The following is a 19,495-nucleotide window of genomic DNA, read 5'->3' as shown; positions in this document are numbered from 1 at the left end:
TGGTATTTATTTTTCCTTTCCTTTGCTTTTGTATTGCCTTCTGCTACTTCTAAACGGCTGCTACCTGTATGCCGACCCACTCCCCTACCCACCTGAGTAGGGCTTTAAGCATCGAATTTACTGACTTCTTCTGGGCAGTAGCCAACAGCGATTACACAACAGCAACAACAGCAATTAACGGACAGCTTGAAACTGAATCAAGCTAACCGCAAGCCGATGCTAAGCAATTCGGTCTACTAGCTCTGGCTATGGCTATGGCTCTGGCCAATGCCATTGCTCCTCTCATTAGTATGCATTGATAGTTGCTCGGCCTATCGGCTGGCTAATGTAATTGAAAGGGATATAAAAATTAATTTACGACCTTTGCACGCGCACCGATTGCAACAGCAGCAGCAACAGCAAAAAAAAGACGGCAAAAAAACAATTTGATTATATATTGTATAAGCAGCGAACACAGCTACAAGGAGTCTATGTTGAATATAATGAATGTTTTAGCATGACAGATTCTTTGGAGAGGCATTTCAGCCAGTTGTTAACAAAATTAGATTAAACTTCTATTTATAGCTATATAAATAGAGAACAATTCATTTATGCCGAGTGCTGGAACATTTCTGTGAATCTATGTACGCATATTTATGTATATATTATTATACCCTGCACGAGTTGAAAACGCTATAAAGTATATGCTTGATTAGTATATACGTATATAAGTGGTTAGTATAGTGAAGTAAAAGTAAAGTAAAGGAAATCTAAGGAGAAAAAGACTAGAGCTAGAGAGGAGACCGACAGGAGCTGAAGACAGAGGTTAGAGATAGGAGAGAAGAGCTAGAGAGAGGAGCTACAGACAGAAGTTGAAGACTAGAATTACATGCTATAAATTGGAAGTGTTAGCTCGATGGAATGAAATTATTTTATCTTTTCGATAACTCGATAAATTGAGATTTCGACTAAGCGCAACTAGATTTAATTTCAGATTTACCGTCTTCGTCCATTTATTAACGTATATAGTCTGGGTTGTTTTTATTGAATCTCACCACAAACACCAACTTCAGCCTAACTTCAAATACTAGAGACTTGGCCACATATAAATGTCATTCAAACACTCTGAAAATTTGATTAGCAAAGTTCATCTAGAAGAAAAGTTGCTCAACAATTAAATTAGCCAAAGTGCAGCCCAAGCGCAGTCGCTGCGCAGTCAGCAGAGCGCGTGCTTATGCGTGTGTGTGTAGGTACTATCACACTGTCAGCTCTCGTCAGGGCTCAGGGTATTTCCCAGTCGAGCAGTGCCCAGCCCAGGCCAGCTCTTTTACTTGTCTTGTACGCGCTCTTCAAACATAATTGAACTGCTTCTATTTTTAGCATGTCCACTTGGTTCGTTGCCCCGTGCTTAACTTTTTCGCTTGTCCGTACTTTAAAATAGACAAAAAAAAAAAACACATAGATAAAGAGGAAGGAAAACAACCGAAATCAGAGCCTGGCGCCAGCTACCACTCGTTGCTGCTGCCGCTGCCGCTGCTGCTCTTCAATTCCCAGCTCAAGTGTTTCTCCAGAAATTGAATTAAATTTGTGTATGAATAAACTACAAAAAAGAGAGGAAGTCAAGCGAGAGGACAACGATATTTGAATACCCTAACGGACGTGCAGTATATGCATAAGTGTGTGTACCATATGCCAAAGCATTTGCTGGCAAGCCCCGTTAGATGATTTATCTATGCATCTCGATGCTCCTCTCATTCGCTTGCCACATATTCCATGCTGCATGCCCCATGACCCGCCTGTGTGTGTGTGTGTGTGAATAAAAAAAGGTTGGCTCGCTGTCGCCAATGAGCAGATGAGCAGGTCGTTGAGCAAAATCAAAATAGCACAAAATGAAAATGAAAATGAAATTGAAGTTGGCCGAGTGCTATAAAATCAACAACAAAAACAACAACAACAACAACAGCAACAACTACAGGCCGTATAGGGCTACAGCCGGGGCATAGGGTTACGGCAGCGCCAGGCGAATATAAAGCACTAGACACGAGCGGAGGAATGCTGCAATCCCAGTCCCTAGGCCCAGACTCAGAGCCAGAGCCAGAGCCGGAGCCAGACCCAGAGCCAGACCCAGATCCAGAGCCAGCCCCCGTTCCTGCTCCAGCCCAGTTGGGCGCAACGTGTTGCTGACAGTGCGCAGCAGCGAGTGTGGAGTGGGGTGTGGGAAAGGGGGATGGGGGGATGGCAGTGTAGGACTTGTCGTTGACAGCGTTGATGGCGATGACCATGAAATGATAATGATGTTCATAATGAAGCCGGCGATGGCAATAATGATGATGTTGTGACTCTGCCCGTAGCTGAGGCCAAACGTTGCCACCACCGCCTCGCTCATTCTCAGTTCGACGCTGGCAATTTGAATGATGCTAAACTGTTGTTGGCGTCGCCATTGCTGCTGTTGCTGTTGCTGTTGTTGTTGTTGTTGTTGTTGCTGCTCTTGTTGTTGCTTTTGCTGTTGTTGAGTTTTATTGCCGCTGGCTCACATATTTTGCTGGCAATGGCTCCTCAAAATGAAAACATGAAACCAAATTAAGAAGAACACGAGACCTAAACTGAGACAGAGACGATGATGATGCTGCTGCTGCTGCTGCTGCTGCTGCTGCTGCTGCTGCTGGAGCCATGGCCGGGACCGGAAATGGAGACAGAGACATGGCATAAGCCCGGACCCGGAAGCGCCCGGCGGTAGGCCTCAAGATGCCGCTGCTAATGATAGCATACAACGCAGCCCATCATGCAGATGAATATACATACATGTATACATGTGTATGTGTGTGTGTGTGTGTGTGTGTGTGTGTGTATGACCAGTGCTATGCCAAAAGGCTCTAGCTGCGTCTGTGGCCATTAAGCAGCGACGCTGCCGCCGCCAATGTCCGTCCGGCTGATGTCATTCCGTGCGTTGATGGATTTGAGTAATTTCTTTATGCCGCTTGCTATTTGGGCCACTGCCACAACATAAATTGAAGCTGGATTTAATTACGGCCAGCGCCGCACAGTGGCACCAGAGCGCACATAAAGTGAGCAGAGCAAAGAAAAAAAAAAAAAAAGCGAGAAGAAATTGCAGAATTTCCCTTTAGACAAACACTTGAATATCATAATTTCAGTCAAACTGATTTCCATTGCTCGCCACTAAACACTCTCCTCTTCTTCTTCTTCTTCTTCTTCTACTGCTGCTGCTGCTGCTGTTGCTGCTGTTGCTGTCTGTCTGTCTGTCCCATGTGCGAAAATGCTTTAAATATTTTGCATTAATTCGTGGCATACATGGCATTGCCACAGGTCCGTGTCCGGGGTCTGGAGCTCGAGCTCTGCTGCCTCGACAATTATTCAAGTCATGCAGATTCGCTCCCCAGCCGCCAGGTGGCGCCCCCGTGCTAATGTGTGTCATGACCTTACGAACCAGTCGCAAATTGTAATTTCTAATTTCAGAGACGTTTTCGTTGTCGTTCACTGCTGCTGCTGCTCCTGCTGCTCCTGCTGCTGCTGCTGCTGCTGCTGCTGCTGGCACAAAGCGTTGCACGGCATTTATTAAAATCGCATTTCAGCTCGCACGGCTTGCAGATTTTCACTTCTATGCTCTACTTGAGCAGGGGCATTAGAATTATGTGAGCGAATATGTAAGTGGAAGGTGTTTGTGAATTTATAAGCCATGTATACATATTCTCGATCAGCTGTTGAAGATATACATATATACAATGTGTATAACAGCCACAGTTGCTCCTGAGTATTAAGGAGACTTAGCATTAGCTCATAAATTCTGAACGACACTGTGGGACTGTCCGTGGTTCTTTGTTCTGATCTTGAAGGTAATGGAAGCACTCGAGAGTATAATTATATATAATTTAATTTTTTAACTTGTTAGTATTAGTAAAAGCTGCTCTACAATTCAATATTTGCATAGTCCTTTAAAATTCTAATAATACAAAATACTTTAAAATATACCATACATTTGAAAAGCGCAAAAAATTAATAAACAAATATTAATAAAATTCAATAAAAGTTGCATTGGCAAATAGAATACAGAAGAAAATTAAAAAAAAAAAAAAAAAAAAAAAAAAAAAAATTAAAAAAATAAAGAAAATTACTATAACATTTATTTTTTCATCTACTTAGTTACTCTGTCGAAAAATCATATGTGATCGAAATGTTTATTATTTATTACTATAAAATTATTTATATATTTTTTATTATTTTTTAATTATTTATTTTATTTTTATTTTATTATTATTATTTTTATTTTTTTGCAAATAATTTTTAATAAATTATAACACATTTAAAATATATATCAGATATAATGTCGGGACTCTAATAGTAAATATTAATAACAATAAAAATTCTTATAAATGCTCTCGTAATTAGTTTCGGAGCTTATTAAAAACAAACCTCCAACCAATTTTCTCTTCTCTACATAATGTTGCAGATACAAATATGATATGATATATCATATATCTGTATATAGAAAAGAAATAATTGATTGGTTGCTTGTCTTTAATAAGCTCCAGATTCAACAGCATATTCATTCTTCATCTAGCCATAAATTTACATTTCTATTTGGATTTCATTTTGGGCTATGCTCACTTTGCAATATTAAATTGGAATATTATTTTTCCTATTTTTTTTATGTTTCTTTTTTTTGGGTCAAAGGTAGACGTAATTAGATGCGAAACGTGTCTTTAATTGGCAGCAGGTGCTAATCGATGGGCAATGCGACTCATAAGCTCGACCCGAAAAGCACTTCACGCAAACTTGAAGCATTTCTTGGCTTGAACGACAATTTGCAGTTGTCACGTTTTGCACCTTGGTCACTTAATTACTTAATTGGCTATTAGCTAATGGCAAAGGTGGCTGATGGGCGTGGCACACACACACACAAAGAAACACAATCTAAAGTGCAACCGCGGCCTAATTAAAAACTTAACTCAACTTGTACAAATTGCTTGCATTTTGCATATGCATCGAATGGCCATGTTGCATGTTGCATGTAGAATGTGGCATGTGGCATGTGGCAGGTTGCACTTGGGTGCATGTTATGCTCGCATCACATGCCACAAATACCCCGCACTGCCACAGAAGCGATAAATTTAATGCAGCCGCAGCAATCAGTTATCAGCTCCATCAACTCGAGTTGCTCAATGCTCTAAAAGCCGATTTAATAAATATTATAGCAAGCGTGTATATCCTATAAATGTGAGCATAGTGTGTGCTAGAAACATAGTTATTATGGCAAATATTTAATTAATATTTTAAATACTTTTTTGATATAATATAATTATATACGATTTGACCTATCAAAGCAGTTCGTCAAATGACTTTGTGCGCCAGAGCGTATACGTAATATTTGCCCACAATTTGATGAGAACATAATCAGATTCGCGGATTAAGCAACAACTTATTAGTCTTTAGTCTTTAGTCTTTAGTCTTTAGTCTTTAGTCTTTAGTCTTTAGTCTTTAGTCTTTAGTCTTTAGTCTTTAGTCTTTAGTCTTTAGTCTTTAGTCTTTAGTCTTTAGTCTTTAGTCTTTAGTCTTTAGTCTTTAGTCTTTAGTCTTTAGTCTTTAGTCTTTAGTCTTTAGTCTTTAGTTCACAGTTCTTAGCCTCTGTTTCATGCTCAATTCGTTATAAATGGATACTGTATACATTGCAAGAGATATCGAAATTTGATGGCTTCGACAGTTGATCTGATTGCCAAGCGAAACAACTGCAATTGAGACGGGCAATGGGAAAATGTCGACGAAGGGTTAAGCTAACAAATTGAAAAACTGTTTGTGTCTGGCCTGCGAGTCCATTGGACGGTGCAGCACTGATAGCGGATAACGGATAGCGGATAGCTGAAGGACGCCCCGCCTGGCGGCGTCTCCTGTTGAGTGCTGGGTGTGCGCTCGTTTATTAACTGCAGCTGGGACAGGGCAGGCGAGCGAAGGCAACGACTTGCTGAATGCTTAAATATTTTTTAATGGATCGCTTTCAATTAGCTGGCAGCGAAAGGGCGAAGCTGCAGCCAGCGTCAGGCAGGCATGAATCAATGTGGCAGAGACATTTAACTTGCTCCTGCCAGAAGCACTTTAATATATATAAGCTAACTCTCTCTCACTCACTCTCTCTCTGTATGTTTCTTTCTCTCTCTTGCTCTCTGTATATGAAATGCCAATTAGCTGACATCGCCATGGCCCTGCCTGCTACCGGCCACACATAGCCATGATAAACAATAAACCCAATAACAATGTGGCCAACAAAATGGACGATACCTAATTAGCTGGGCCAAGCTGCATGAGCGGCGACCAGTTGTCCTTGCCACATGTCGGTTGGCCTTCGTCCAAGTGAATTTGCTTTCTTAGGACTGCGTCTACATATGTGTGTGTGTGTGTGAGCTGCGCTTCGATTCGCACACATTTCTGGCTCATTGATTGCGACAATGCCCCGAACAAAAGCCAGCAAAGTGTCAACTTTTGGAATTGATAGTTACAGATACCAACACATGAATGACTTTTGGCCATTCCCCAATTTTGACACCCCCACACATACACACACACACATACACAGCTGCAACAGTTTTTATATAATAGATAGCAGCAACAACACAGCTCTCGCATAAGATGAAAAAGAAAAGATATAAATTAGTATGGCCAGCGTATCGATGGCAGTATCGAAAAGTTATCGATCGCCATTACTAAGTGTTGACAAGCCTCGAGGGCTGCTATATCTGAGATGAGTTCCGCCTTAAGTACGACAAGTATTAAGTTCTCTATCACGCAGCAAGAGCCCCGCTCCATTACACTTAATACTCGGACTTGACACTCATTTACATAGCGTGCAGAAAACAGTTGAGTCTCTTTATTTCTTATGCTCTCATCGCGAAATCAACCCGAACAAATCATACTCAATCGCTCTCAGTCTGAGACTTTGGTTCGTTTCGTTTTTATTTGCTGTTAAATGTCTTGAGTTGAACTATTCGTGAGACGGTCTCTTAACGAACATCGTTTGTGATGCTTGCACAATGAAACAATGAGTAAGAATGAGTACATAATTTACATACACACACACACTCAGCTGTGTTAATTAAGACATTTGTTGGATCCGGAATGCAGAGACAAACTTATTGCATATCAACATCTGCAGTAGTAGCAATATATTTATATATATCTTAATGTTCGTTTCGAATTGTTTGCAAAATATTGAGTTTTTTTTTTTATTTCCTACAGTACTACTACTACTACTACTATTTCTTTTTTAACCTAACCTATATGTACAATTAAATTAAACCAAATGATTAATCAGAGCGAAAAATTCTTTCCCATTGCTAACGAGCTTGTTGAAGAACGGTTGCAATCAGTTGAACTCTGACTTCATACTTCATGCATTTCTCAGTAAAAGACATTTATATGCAGATGTCGAGAACCTGTCGACATTTATCTGCGAGCTATGCTTATTAATAATAAAATCAAATGCATATGAAATCGTCAATTAAGAAAATCCTAGAGGAGGCGCTTGACGAAGAGATATGCAGAGCCCTAAATGATGTGATAAAAACTTTTGAATTTGCATCCGAAAACTTTTTTGATTTATTTGTTTTTTTTTTTTTTTTTTTTTTTTTTTTATTTATTTTTTTAATTCCTATATTTTGTTAACTATTGCTACATTTGGTGACAGCTCATTAAATACTACTGGAGGAACCTTTTAGGGAGATCAAATGATGACATCTTTTGAAATTTTTTTTTTTTATAATTTTTATTTTTATTTATTTATCCTTTTTTATTTTCACTTCTTTATTGCATTTTTCATCTGAGCTCTATAGGCTACACATTCTATTAAATATTTGTTAATTTAGAAAACCAGGCAGACGAACAGCGCTAAATCAACTCGAATATATCTACTGCCACGCCGCCCCCTTTCCGCCTGTTACACAAATATTTTAGCATTGCCCGGACTTTCCATTTTCGATGGCTTCCGGGTATATGTAAAAAAGAAAAGGTAAACATTAACATTTAAGTAAATGCTGCAAGATATCTGCTAGAGACCAGCTCTACTCAAGCAAAAGAAACAAGAAAAAGAAAACTTTTCTCCGACTTACTTAAACGTGAACTAAGACTTTCTCGCAATAGACTGTGGATAGAGTTAATCCCTGTGGTATTTGCAGCCTTTTAGCCAGCCCATATTATGATTGTTCGCTCTCTGTGTGTGTGTGAGTGTGTGTGGGTGTGTGCGAGCGTTAATGCCAACGTAAATACATTTTCGCTGCTGCTGCTCCTTGCTTGTTCACAGCATCGGCAGGACATGTGCTTCGGCGAATAATCGGCAATTGAATTATTCTGCATCAACTGTGCAAAGAGGCCGAAAGTAGAGCATCAAACGCCTCAGCTGAACGCCTTGTGCCATGTTTGCCTAGATTGGGCCATGTTTTTGCTTCAGCTTCAGTTTGAGAATAGCCCGAGCAGGGTTTGGGTGCGTTTCAAGGGTTTATGCTCGGGTTTTTGGGTTTTTGCATTAATCAAGTGCTTAAATGCCTAATGCAGCAAGTCGATGGCATTGTTGGCGGTGCGTGAAATCGGCTTTTCGGCAGGCTCGAGGATGCGAGTGGGTGAGTGTATGGGTGGGTGAGTGGGTGGGTGGCTGAGTGGATGATTGGGTGGGTGGCTGCGTGGTTGGCTAACGAGTAGTGACAACAGTGTACATACAGCTACATCAAACAATTTGGCTTAAACGGCGGCTCGTTTGAAATTAATTGCAGATGGAGAGCCGCAGCAACTGGAATGAATAATTCGACTTTATTGATTTCCAGCCTTGCAAACACACACACACACACACACACACGCACGCACACACTTGCAAAGCAAACAAGCAAACAATTTACAACATGATACATTGTTCGTGTCTCTGCTTCATATATATATGTGTGTGTGTGTGTGTGTCTCTATGTTTTTGGGCTAATCCTCAGACGCATACCTACTAATACCCATTGGTATTTGAGACTAATGACAGAGATGAACAGAGCTTTGACGGCCGAATGGCCGCCACGACGCGAGTCAACAAAAACAGAGTCCAAGAAGAACTCCAACAGGAAGCTGGAGAGAGAGAGAGAGAGAGAGAGAGAGAGAGAGAGACAGAGAGGGTGCATTGGCAAATGAGGGATTAGAATTTGCGCAGTGGCCGTATTATTGATTACGGATCGGGGCTTTGGTGCCAGCATAGCGCGCCAAAGGCAATTAACTTCGAATTATGAATAAGAGAGCGATACAGCAGGCATCAGGCAGGCTGGCTCTTCCTTTTGCCCACTCGGGCGTATACGTGATGCAGACAGTTTCACAAATGTGCTCACATTTGTTTCGTCGCATTTCACACTTGGCCTTTCACAATTTTCGGCTGCAACTTCGGCCCCATCTTGACATGGTCACGGCAGTCACCCCACCGCCCCGCTGGCTGTTTGTCCAGTGGCAGGCGAGGTGTATTCGGCGCATCAGCTCCGCTGGGACATCAGGCTTCCATGTGAATTATTTAAACTCTAAAGATGCGAGCATCGGGCAATTCCCGGCCCGGGGCACGTGCCGGCGCCACTAGGCCCAGGCCAGGTGCGAGGCGGGAATGGATGCGAACGTGTTGACGAGCCCGAATGAGTTGCCAACTCCAGGCAGCAGCAAAGTTGGGTGCCTACCCTCTGCCCCCCTCGCCATTCGACAAGCTGAAGCTGAGGCTCAGGCTAAGGGTTGGCAACGGCATGAATATGCATAAAGCGTAAGGTGGTTTTCGCATGAATTAGTTATGAGGCCTATAACCGTCGTATTGCCAGGCCCGGCCAGGTCTGACGTCACAAAAGCTTTAATATAATTAAGCCAAACAAAGCAAAGTATGCGACTCAAAAAACCAAAAAAATAAAATAAAATACAAAATAAAAAAAAATAAAACGAAAAAAGGAGTCAAGCGGCCAAGAAAAAGGACAGGGAAAACCCTCAGACAAAATCCATTCCAGGACAAAGGCAAAGGTAGCATTTTTGATTTTCTGATTTCTGCATCTGTTTATACGTATCGGCTAAGCACGACTTGCAAATACCCTAACTGCTAATGGCATTTAGCTGCAGCCTCCTGCTAAGAGCACTTGCTATGCAAATGAGCAGAAGTATTCTAACTTAATCAATTTTTACGACTCTCGAACTACTCTCGCCGGTTGTGCCCTATAGACGTGACTCAATGTGAGTGTGCCAATAAATGTGATGTGAATATATATGCATAAATATATGTATATGTAGGTAGCATGAATATGTGTCACTCTGTATGTGTGTGTGTGTGTGTGAGTGGGGAATATGCAAAATGTTGTCATAAATATAACAGAAAAAGCTGAAAGCTAAAACAGGCTGACAGAGAGCAAGAGAGAAGGTGAGGGAGAGAGGGAGAGGCAGACAGTCAGACAGACAATCAGTTAGTCGACGGCAGTCGAGTTCTGCTGCTGAATGGCAAATTGCACTCAGCTAGAGACACTCGGCGAGAGAGAGAGAGAGAGAGAGAGATGTGCGTTCCACAGACAGAAAGTTTTGCCAATCAATAAGTTGCCATCGAATGTCCTCTGTATATGCTTAGTTTATAAATTATATACATACATATATGTAAGTGTGTGTGTATGTATGTTATATTTGCCTACATCGAAATTGCATATTCAGCTCAGCTTTTGTTATTGTTATGATTATGTAATTGGATTTATTGTTTACTTGCCTCAATTTCTATGGGGCACTAATAAGTTATTTGTGAAAATTACAGTTAACCTGCTTACAAAGTTTCCCTCCGCCTGAAGTGCCAAGCCGTATCACAAGGTATTCACATTCACACATTCACTTGAAATGGAATTACAGGGTATGCTGATTGTGGGAAAATGTATGCAACAGAAGCAGCAGGAGAGAGAGCACGCCACATAAAGTATAAATGTTATTGACTTGACTGATGAGCTGAGTCATCTATTCAACCCTCCGTCCGGCGGTTCATCTGTCCGTCCGTATAAGCAATCGCATAGAGAAATGCTATATAAATGTTATATACCATATCATTTGATCACTCTTCTGTTTTTCAATACCTGATCTCATAATCGTATTATCGATAAAAATCGATATGTTGACTTTGTTTTTTAGGCGTAACTGAAGTACAGTAATCCATTAGGAGATATGTTAGTTATTTTTTGCATCATATACATCTCATCTCTACACAGGATCCAGGGTATTCACTAGTCGGGCTAGTACCGCCTGGAGCACTCTCTATTAAAAAACCTCCCCCTCAATCCTGCTCATGCAACGTGACAACAAATTGAACTCGTCGTCTAAGAGCAAATGGATAAAAAAAAAAAATTACCATTCAATTTAGTCAATAATCTGTGTAATTGCTGCGTTGAGCCCGAGTGGATCATCGAGTGGTCCCGCCTAGTGGTTTCTGACACTTCACACACTCGACTATGCAAGTTGGAGACATTTGGAATTGGAATTGGAATTTGGAATTCGGAATTTGGTATTTGGTATTGCAAGTGGAATTGGGCAACTGGCAATCGGCAACAGGCTCGTTGCTCATGCTCAATTGAACGACTAACGACTGCAAACGGAACGAAAATATGCAAATATTGCTCATACGCACTGTGGGGGCGACAGTGGGAGCGACAGTGGGGGCGGTGTCTGCTCTGGCCGTTGCTGTTGCCTAAAAGTCACGACTGTGACAAACACGTGACAAGCGCGTGACACGCTTCTGACAGCGCTGACAAATCAGCGCCGCGCAGCATCACAGATGCCAAGTCGTGAGGAATCCTGCTGCGAATCTCTGACAGATGAAAGCGGAAGTAAGAGAGACGGAATGACAGGCTGAAGTTGAGGTTGGAGCTGAAGCTGGAGGCTGGAATTGAAGTTCTACCTCGCAGGGGAGTTAAATGGCCGGGGGCGGGGGCGTGGTCGGGAACGGGGTCAGGGATGGTGCGCATACGTTTTACTTAACCCATTATTGACAGCTCGACGGGGGGCGCCTGCTGCTAAATTTAAATGCTCACGTTGCTCTGCCACACGAGCCGAGTCGCGCCACCTCCTGACACCATGGGTAGGCGCACATTTTATTTTAATTAAATGCTGGCAACTTTTTCCTCCAGCCCAAATAGACCGAGGCGGACGGACCCTTCCTGCTAACTGAATGGGCGTGCGTGTGTGAGTAATTAGACAGGCAATAGCCCGTTGTCGTCGGTGGCTTCTTAGCGCGCCCCGAAAAATTATTACCCGTCAAATGTGTCATAAATTTTTCTGAGCTGCCAGCGTGCCTTGACAGCCATTTTGGAAAACGAGAGAGCGCGGCGCCCGTTGCCCAGGGACCAGGTGAATAACAGGCGTGGAACAGAGTGGAAGAGTGGAAGAGTGGGGGAGTGGGGGAGTGGGGGAGGAGCATCGGAAGTCAATGGAGCGTCGTAAACTCCCTGGCGAGCAACTAAGACAAACGGCTGTGCGTTTTGCACCAAGTCGAAAAGCTCTCAAATTCAGGTCGACTAAATGGATATTTTTTGGTTTATTAATAAATGCAGAACCCTCAATGCGTAACGGCCAAGTGTTGCCCTTTATGGCTATTTGCGGCGGGGAATACGAACTGAACAGGGAGCAAGACTGAGCCACTTTAATTTGAATATTCGAATGTACTTGCAGTTCAGCACTCACTGAGCTCTGCTCTGCCACAGTCTAATCAGTCATCCACGAATTGAAATTTAGTTGGAGTAATTACAATGCGGCTCTCCTGAACTGAATTCTCGTTTGAGTCTCGTCAGATTCTCATGAACTTGAGGCATGCTCAATCCGATTTTCAAAGGTTATATACTCTTATAAATATATATAGATATTGTACAGCTCAGCATATATACTCTCTCTCTCTCTATCTATCTCTCTCTCTCTTACACACAAATAAACAAATTGTATTGGTAATCTTATAAGCTCTAGCTTACCCCACGCTCTTGTTCTAATTAGCTCTTTCTACTTCATATTACTCAGTCATCCGCTCTTCCTCTCACACACACTTTATATTACCGAAATTTTTCGTGCAGCTTTAAATCAATGCAAACAAATTTAAGACTATAAATTTACTTCACTATTCACATTGACTTAAGACTTAAATATACAAAATTAAATAAAATTAAAATTAAAATAAAAAAATTAGAGAATTCAGCTCCAACTTCATATAGAAAATATGTTGAGGATGTGTTAAGCTGAAGACACAGAGTATAGGCACATACATATACATGTATTGTATATAGTAGATAATGTAGTTAATTTAGAGAAGTGCTGCCTCCGCTGCTCGTACTACGAATATAATTAGCCCGAAGAGCTGCGACAAGGGCCGAAGATGTGAAGCATAGACGGAAAACGGAACGAATGAGAATGAAGAGACTGCACCAATATAAATGTCTTCTTCTTCGGGTATGGGATCTAGGAAGGCAATTCAGACTCCATTTAACTTTTTCTTATTTAATAAGATTTACGTCGCTGCGAATCAAATTTTTGTTGTCTCTTCTCACATATCTTCTGAGCCTCTAGTCTCTCGCTTCGGCTCTCTGCTTGAACCTCGGCTGCTGATATGACGCCACACCTGGCCGAACTCCCAAATCTCTCACAAACTAGCCTCGTTTCTTATACAAGCTTCACAGCTCTGCAAGATTATCTGTGGCTCACCTCTGTGAAGCTCTGTTGCATTTCATTATTCTTTCATAACATAATGTTAATTAACAGTACTTTCAAATTATGTTTTACTAACATAAATGTAAATCAAGCAATATACTGCAAATATTTCGTGTTATATGAAAATATATATATGTACATATTAATAAATACATATTTAGCTCATATCTATAATAGCAGACACACTCGAGAGGGAGATCCAGAGAGAGGAAGAGAGGGACAGAGAGAGATCGCAGTCACAACTTTCGCTTTTGCGCTGCTTTTGCTTTTTATTTCTTTACATTAAATGTTAGAAAGACACTCAACATATTTAAATATAATTTATATATTTCTATATATGCATATTTCTTGCTTTACATTTTATTAAATCTGCTTGAAAAGGGACTGAAATAGCGTAAATGCCGTTGGACTTGTCTGTTGGGTAGCGTCTGCTGATGTTGTTGTTGCTGTTGTTGCTGTTGTTGTTGCTGCTGGTGGTTGTTGGCACAGTTGGAGCAACTGCCGCCGCATATGTGTCAACGACTTGGTCAACATTAAAAGCTTTGCGCCTCGTTCGGCGTGACCTCCTGCCGCGCCTTGCTCTCCAGCCAAGCAAGTGTATAAGTGTGCGTGTGCGTGTGCGTGTGTGCATAAGTGACAGAGTAAGTGTGTGTGTGCGTGTGCGTGTGTGCGAGTGCATGAGTGAGTGGGTATCTTTATGTGTGGCAGCCGTTGAGAGGTTTGCATAGGGTGAGGCACAAACTTTGTAAACTCGGCATGTTCGCTTAATCCTTTGCCGTAAGTAGCTGCCATAATATGTGAAATCCTTATGGAATTTAATAAGCTTACGTCTGCCAGCCCCACTTCCGACGGCTGCCCATTCAAAGACTGCATAAAGAACATTTTGCAGAGCCAAAGAAAAAAAAGTGTATATTCAAAATTAAATGAGTATTAGCTCAGCTGATGCTGCCAGCTAAGTCGAAGGACTTTTCTCTCTCTCTCTCTCTCTTTCTCTCTCTCACTCTCTCTGTCTCTGTCTCTGCTTTTTGACCGATTGCCGAAGCATGCAAAGCCACAAGCTCAGCACAGAGCGCACAAAAAACTTTGAGTTTTTAAACATAGATATCAAAAGTTGGCTTAGCCTTGCCCTAAAATATATTTCCATACCAAAATTTCTCGAACATAAATTGAAAGAGAGAAAAATAAAAAATAAAAAAATAGGAAAAACAAAATCCAAGTTTTTTTTACGGTTGCCAAACTGGCATTAAATCGAAGTTCTTTGTCAGAGCCGGAGCTAAAGCTGATCTGCTTTAAGTGTAGACTGAAGAGATTTGGCTCCATTGCTGGCTTGTGCCCAGCTTGAGGTCGAGGGAATAGCATAGGGCACAGGCGAGTTGCCACAACAACTGGCGTTGCAAAACTTATGAAGAGTTTGGCAAAGAAAACCAGCTGCACGTTTCGAGCTCTTCACGTCTCACTCGAAGGAATGACAACAATTACTTATTTAATTTCTCTGTGTGCCCGCTGTGGGCTGGTCCTGCCTGCAGTTGATGTCCTGCCACTCAGGCAGGCCTTGAGCCACCAAGCCCGCGCGCAGCCACAGCGAGCGCTTTGCTGTTAAATGTGGCCAATGCACTATGGGAAAAAATCCCATTTTTTTGGCATTAATTCCAAATAATGAGCTAGAGATATGAAATTTTTTGTGGATGCTCGTCAGGCTTTAATTTAATTTCGGATTTTTTTGGTTTTTTCAATTTGACCCTGATTTGACCCCTATAATTTTTTTCCTTGATATTTTTTTGCCGTTAGTATGAATTTGACAGTTCTTTTCATATTTTCATATTGTTGAACTAAAATTAGTCACATTCTTCTTCTAATTTAATATCAAATGCAATATCCTCGTCTTCTGTCCATTCGTCACTTGAATCACCTTCATGATTTTTCAAAATATGATCGGGAGATTCAAATAGTGCAACGACTTCATTCGGAATATTCCTTTTTTTATTTAATTTTTGGCGTTCATTTAGGCAGAGGCTTGATAATAGAGGATCCGACGAGTCTAATGCTCTGTTGAAAACATCAGTTATGTTATTCAATCTGCTGCATTTTCTTGCATGAGATCTTCTGTCATTCTTGTATATTTTATTTCTGGCTTCATTAAGAGTGGAGTTTCGTAATTTTCCTTTGACGCAAGCTCTGATGATAACTTTCTTTTTAAACGACATCCTGCATTTTCATAATTTAAATATTTACGTCCAGCTTTATTTGGAGACGTCTCGTGCTCACCAAACGCAATTACAACATTGCCATCAAGCCAAGTAGAATGTTTAACTTTAAATCGATCTAACATTCTATTGCATTTCAACAAACATTTTTTTATATAGTGAATAAATTCCTCGACTTCTTTTTGGATAATTTTTTTAAGATCTTCGTTCACATTGTTGTTAAAAGATTTGGCAATAAAAGATATTACAACGTCGTTTTGGCGGTTGTTGCATCTCCAAATTTCCAGCAGCACTGAACGTCTAAACTCAAGCGCAACTACAACATGTCAATTTTCGGGAAAAGGGGCAAAAACGGGCAAAAGTTATTAATGGGTCCTTATAGTATATGGTTTAGTTAATTACCCTCAGCTAAAACTGCCGAGGCCTAGCGAGGACTGTTAAAGTTATACTCCACAGAACACAAACATATTTGTTAGGATTAAGCTAAAAATACACATGAACAACACATTGCACAGTTACACAAAAACACAGAAGTATACAAAATCACTACGGACACTTATTATATATACCTTTATTAACTTTTTGCATATTAAGTTTTAATTTATGCGATTAACAAATAAATTTTATACAGCTAAAAAGTTGCGATCTATTTGGCGCGCTTTTTCACATTGCAATGCAGCGCTGAATCATCTGACTTTGTAAAATTATCAAATAATAGGGGTAGTCCCCAAAAATTTAACAAAAATATTTTGATTCTATCTAATGAATTTAGAATTGGAAAAAAATATTTCTTTAGCGGTTTGAGACAACAAAAAAATTGTATTAATGCCAAAATATCGTACTTTTTTCCCATAGTGCAATGTAGTGCATTTCGACTGATAGAAGGAGTCAAAGATGGTGTGTGTCGAGGGAGGGGGGCTGACTTGGCGGGAGGGAAATGCCGTACCAAGTATGGTACATGGCAACTGTTTAGCCCTTTGCACAAAAAGTTTTCTTATTTTCGCGCCTGCTGCTACATAGTTGTTGCTTGTTGTTTGCCATGTTGTTGTTGTTGTTGTTGCTGTTGTTGGTGTTTTTGTTGTTGTTGTAGCTGCCTCTTGGGTGCTTTATTACAATTTAACTTTTCTTTTATTGCAGCGTTTTTGCCTTTGCGCTCGCCTGCGGCTAACCGAGTAACCAATACACAGCCGTCCCTCCCCCACACCCCAGCCACCCCCCTCGGGCCACAGGCGCCACGCCCCGAGCCAAACAAAGGTTCGCCATGCCGCATGCTGGCCGCAGACGCTGACTGACTGGAACTTGGGTCTGATTATGTGCCATGCATGAGTGTGTCTCTCTCTCTCTCTCTGTGTGTGTGAATAGCAACAACAACAACAACAACAGCAGCAGCAGCAACAGCTCGACTAAAGCTCATTTTTATGCTGCTTTCAGTTTCATTTTGCGCTTCAGATTTTCGACCCAAACATCGACATCGGCTCCGAATCAAGCGGCAACAACTGTCCATGCTCCAGCAGCCGCCTTAGCCTCGGCTATGGCTCAGGCTATGGCTATGGCTGTGGTGTCCGTCCCCTTCGCCTGCTCTGTCTCCGTGCCCCCCTCCAGCCTTGTATGCACGTTAGGTATGTGTGTTATGGCTTTTCTTTTATTTTATATGTATTTTACTTCATTTCACTGCTGATTGCTGCTCATACGCCCGCTGCCGCCTACCTAGCGCAGGGGCTCGTGGAGAGGGTGGCAGAGGGCGGGGCAGAGGAGCTGGCACAGCAGCCGCTGTATTTCCACTTCTTGGCTCATGCATATTTGAATGTCCCTTAAAGGCACTTCAGTTCTTTTGCTGTTTCTGCTTATATTCCACTCGCTGTTGTTTCCATTGTTGTTGTTGTTGTTGTTGTTGTTGCGGCTGCGCTTTGTGCGGGCAATGCCGGCGGCTGTTTAGTGTGCCACACACACTACAGCCTCGTCTGCTCACACTCGTCTAACCACGCCCCCACCTCGCCCCTCGGCCGGTACGACCATCTAGCAGAATCATCATCAGAGTTGACGGCCGCCATTGCCGCAGTCGCCGACCTTAATGGTCAGATATGTGTATGTGTGTGTGTGTGTGTATGTGTGTGTGTGTGTGTGTGTGTGGGTGTTTATGTATATGCCTGGAAATGATTTCTTAAACTGCAATTCATGCTCTGCAATTGCGATGATGGCGCGTTTTTATTGCTCGACCTGCCCACACACACACACATACACACACCCATACACACACAAAAAACGAAAAGAAGAAGCAGAAAAAAAACAACAAAATTTAATCGAGTTTATCACATTATTTGGCCAGCCTCCAGCGAGTCCTGCTGTGTAAAAGAAGCACTTAAGACGTGCTTATTAGGCTCTATTAGTAATAATTGCACTACTGAGTCAATTTAGGCATCTTGTGCAGATTTTCATATCATCATCAGCAGCATCAGCACCATCATCATCATTGGCATTGGCATCATTATTAGCCTTATCCCCTAACATTACGCTTAGCCGCAGGTAGAGCCAAGGCAGTTGACTTTCGGCGTAACACGTTGCTGGCCCATTCAGATATAACTGATCCACATCAAGATAAGTGCCATGTGCAGTGAATGAATTAACAATTCCAAAGAGCTAAGCAACCGCTGAGGCCATTTGTAATCCATAACCAAATAGAAAATGAGTTCAAATACCTTTGCATAGAAATGGTCTGGCCACTAAATGAAACTAGGCAATTGCATCTGTAATCAACTCTCAGTGTGTGGCCTCTTCTTGACCTATCACACACGCACACACGCACACACACACACACACACACATACACTTGAATAAATGAAAATTGTGCACATTCATAGCGTGGCCGTAGACATTGTGGATGTGGGCAGAAATTTGACTCGTCTGACCTTTTGCTTTTGCGGCCAACTCAATTTGAGACAGGCCATACGCCATTCTCCCTCCCCCTCTCCCTCTCCCTCTCCCTCTCTCTCTCTCTCTCTCTCTCTCCCTTGTTGTCTTGGCCAGCCAAAGGCCAGGATGGCAAATATTTTACGAAACAAATTGAGGAGGCAAGAGACGAAGTCAAACTTAAAGATAAACAGCAGACATAATACGCGTATACAAACGAGCGAGAGGCAAAGAGAGAGGAAAGAGAGAGAGAGAGAGAGAGAATGAACAAGTGAGTGTGAGAGATATGGAAATAGCTGCTACAATAAACAAATTTTTATGCCAAAATCGCAAAAACAAGTCGAACGCGAACTCCGAGACCGGCCACGCCCACAATCAAGTTTGGCTGCCACCTTCTAGTTGGCTGCGGCTGTGCATCCTGAGGACTCTCCCATCTAATCTCTATGGCGTGGCAGCGTCCAGCGACACGGTCGCCGAGACAGTCGAGATCAAAAGCGTTTGATAAACTCTAACAAAGCGCCCAAAGTATGCGCCAAATGCCACACGAGCAGCGCTGCGTGAGGCAACAACAACAACAACAGCGACAACAACTGAAGAAGAGCAGAAAAAAAGTACAATATTTAAACATTTTATGTTAGGCCGTCGTCCCCAACTGGCCCCCTCCACCCCTCCCGCCCAGAGCCGGCGTGTGTCTTCAT

The 19,495-nt window shown here is 41.9% G+C and overlaps 1 protein-coding gene and 1 long non-coding RNA gene across 5 annotated transcripts in view; both read right to left on the bottom strand.

The window, feature by feature from the left end:
- The window catches only part of LOC6584477 (Kv channel-interacting protein 1), a 115,177-nt gene that overhangs the window by 50,088 nt on the left and 45,594 nt on the right, over nt 1-19,495 (bottom strand). The window lies entirely within an intron of this gene.
- LOC122756810 lies at nt 15,575-16,572 on the bottom strand. The gene is made up of 2 exons (XR_006356654.1): nt 16,460-16,572; nt 15,575-16,373 (listed from the first exon to the last, which is right to left on the bottom strand). It is a non-coding gene; the product is annotated as an uncharacterized LOC122756810 (long non-coding RNA).

Source organism: Drosophila mojavensis, unplaced genomic scaffold (assembly GCF_018153725.1).
Source record: "Drosophila mojavensis isolate 15081-1352.22 unplaced genomic scaffold, ASM1815372v1 contig_136, whole genome shotgun sequence".
NCBI lineage: Eukaryota > Metazoa > Arthropoda > Insecta > Diptera > Drosophilidae > Drosophila > Drosophila mojavensis.
This window is presented reverse-complemented; position numbering and strand designations above follow the sequence as displayed.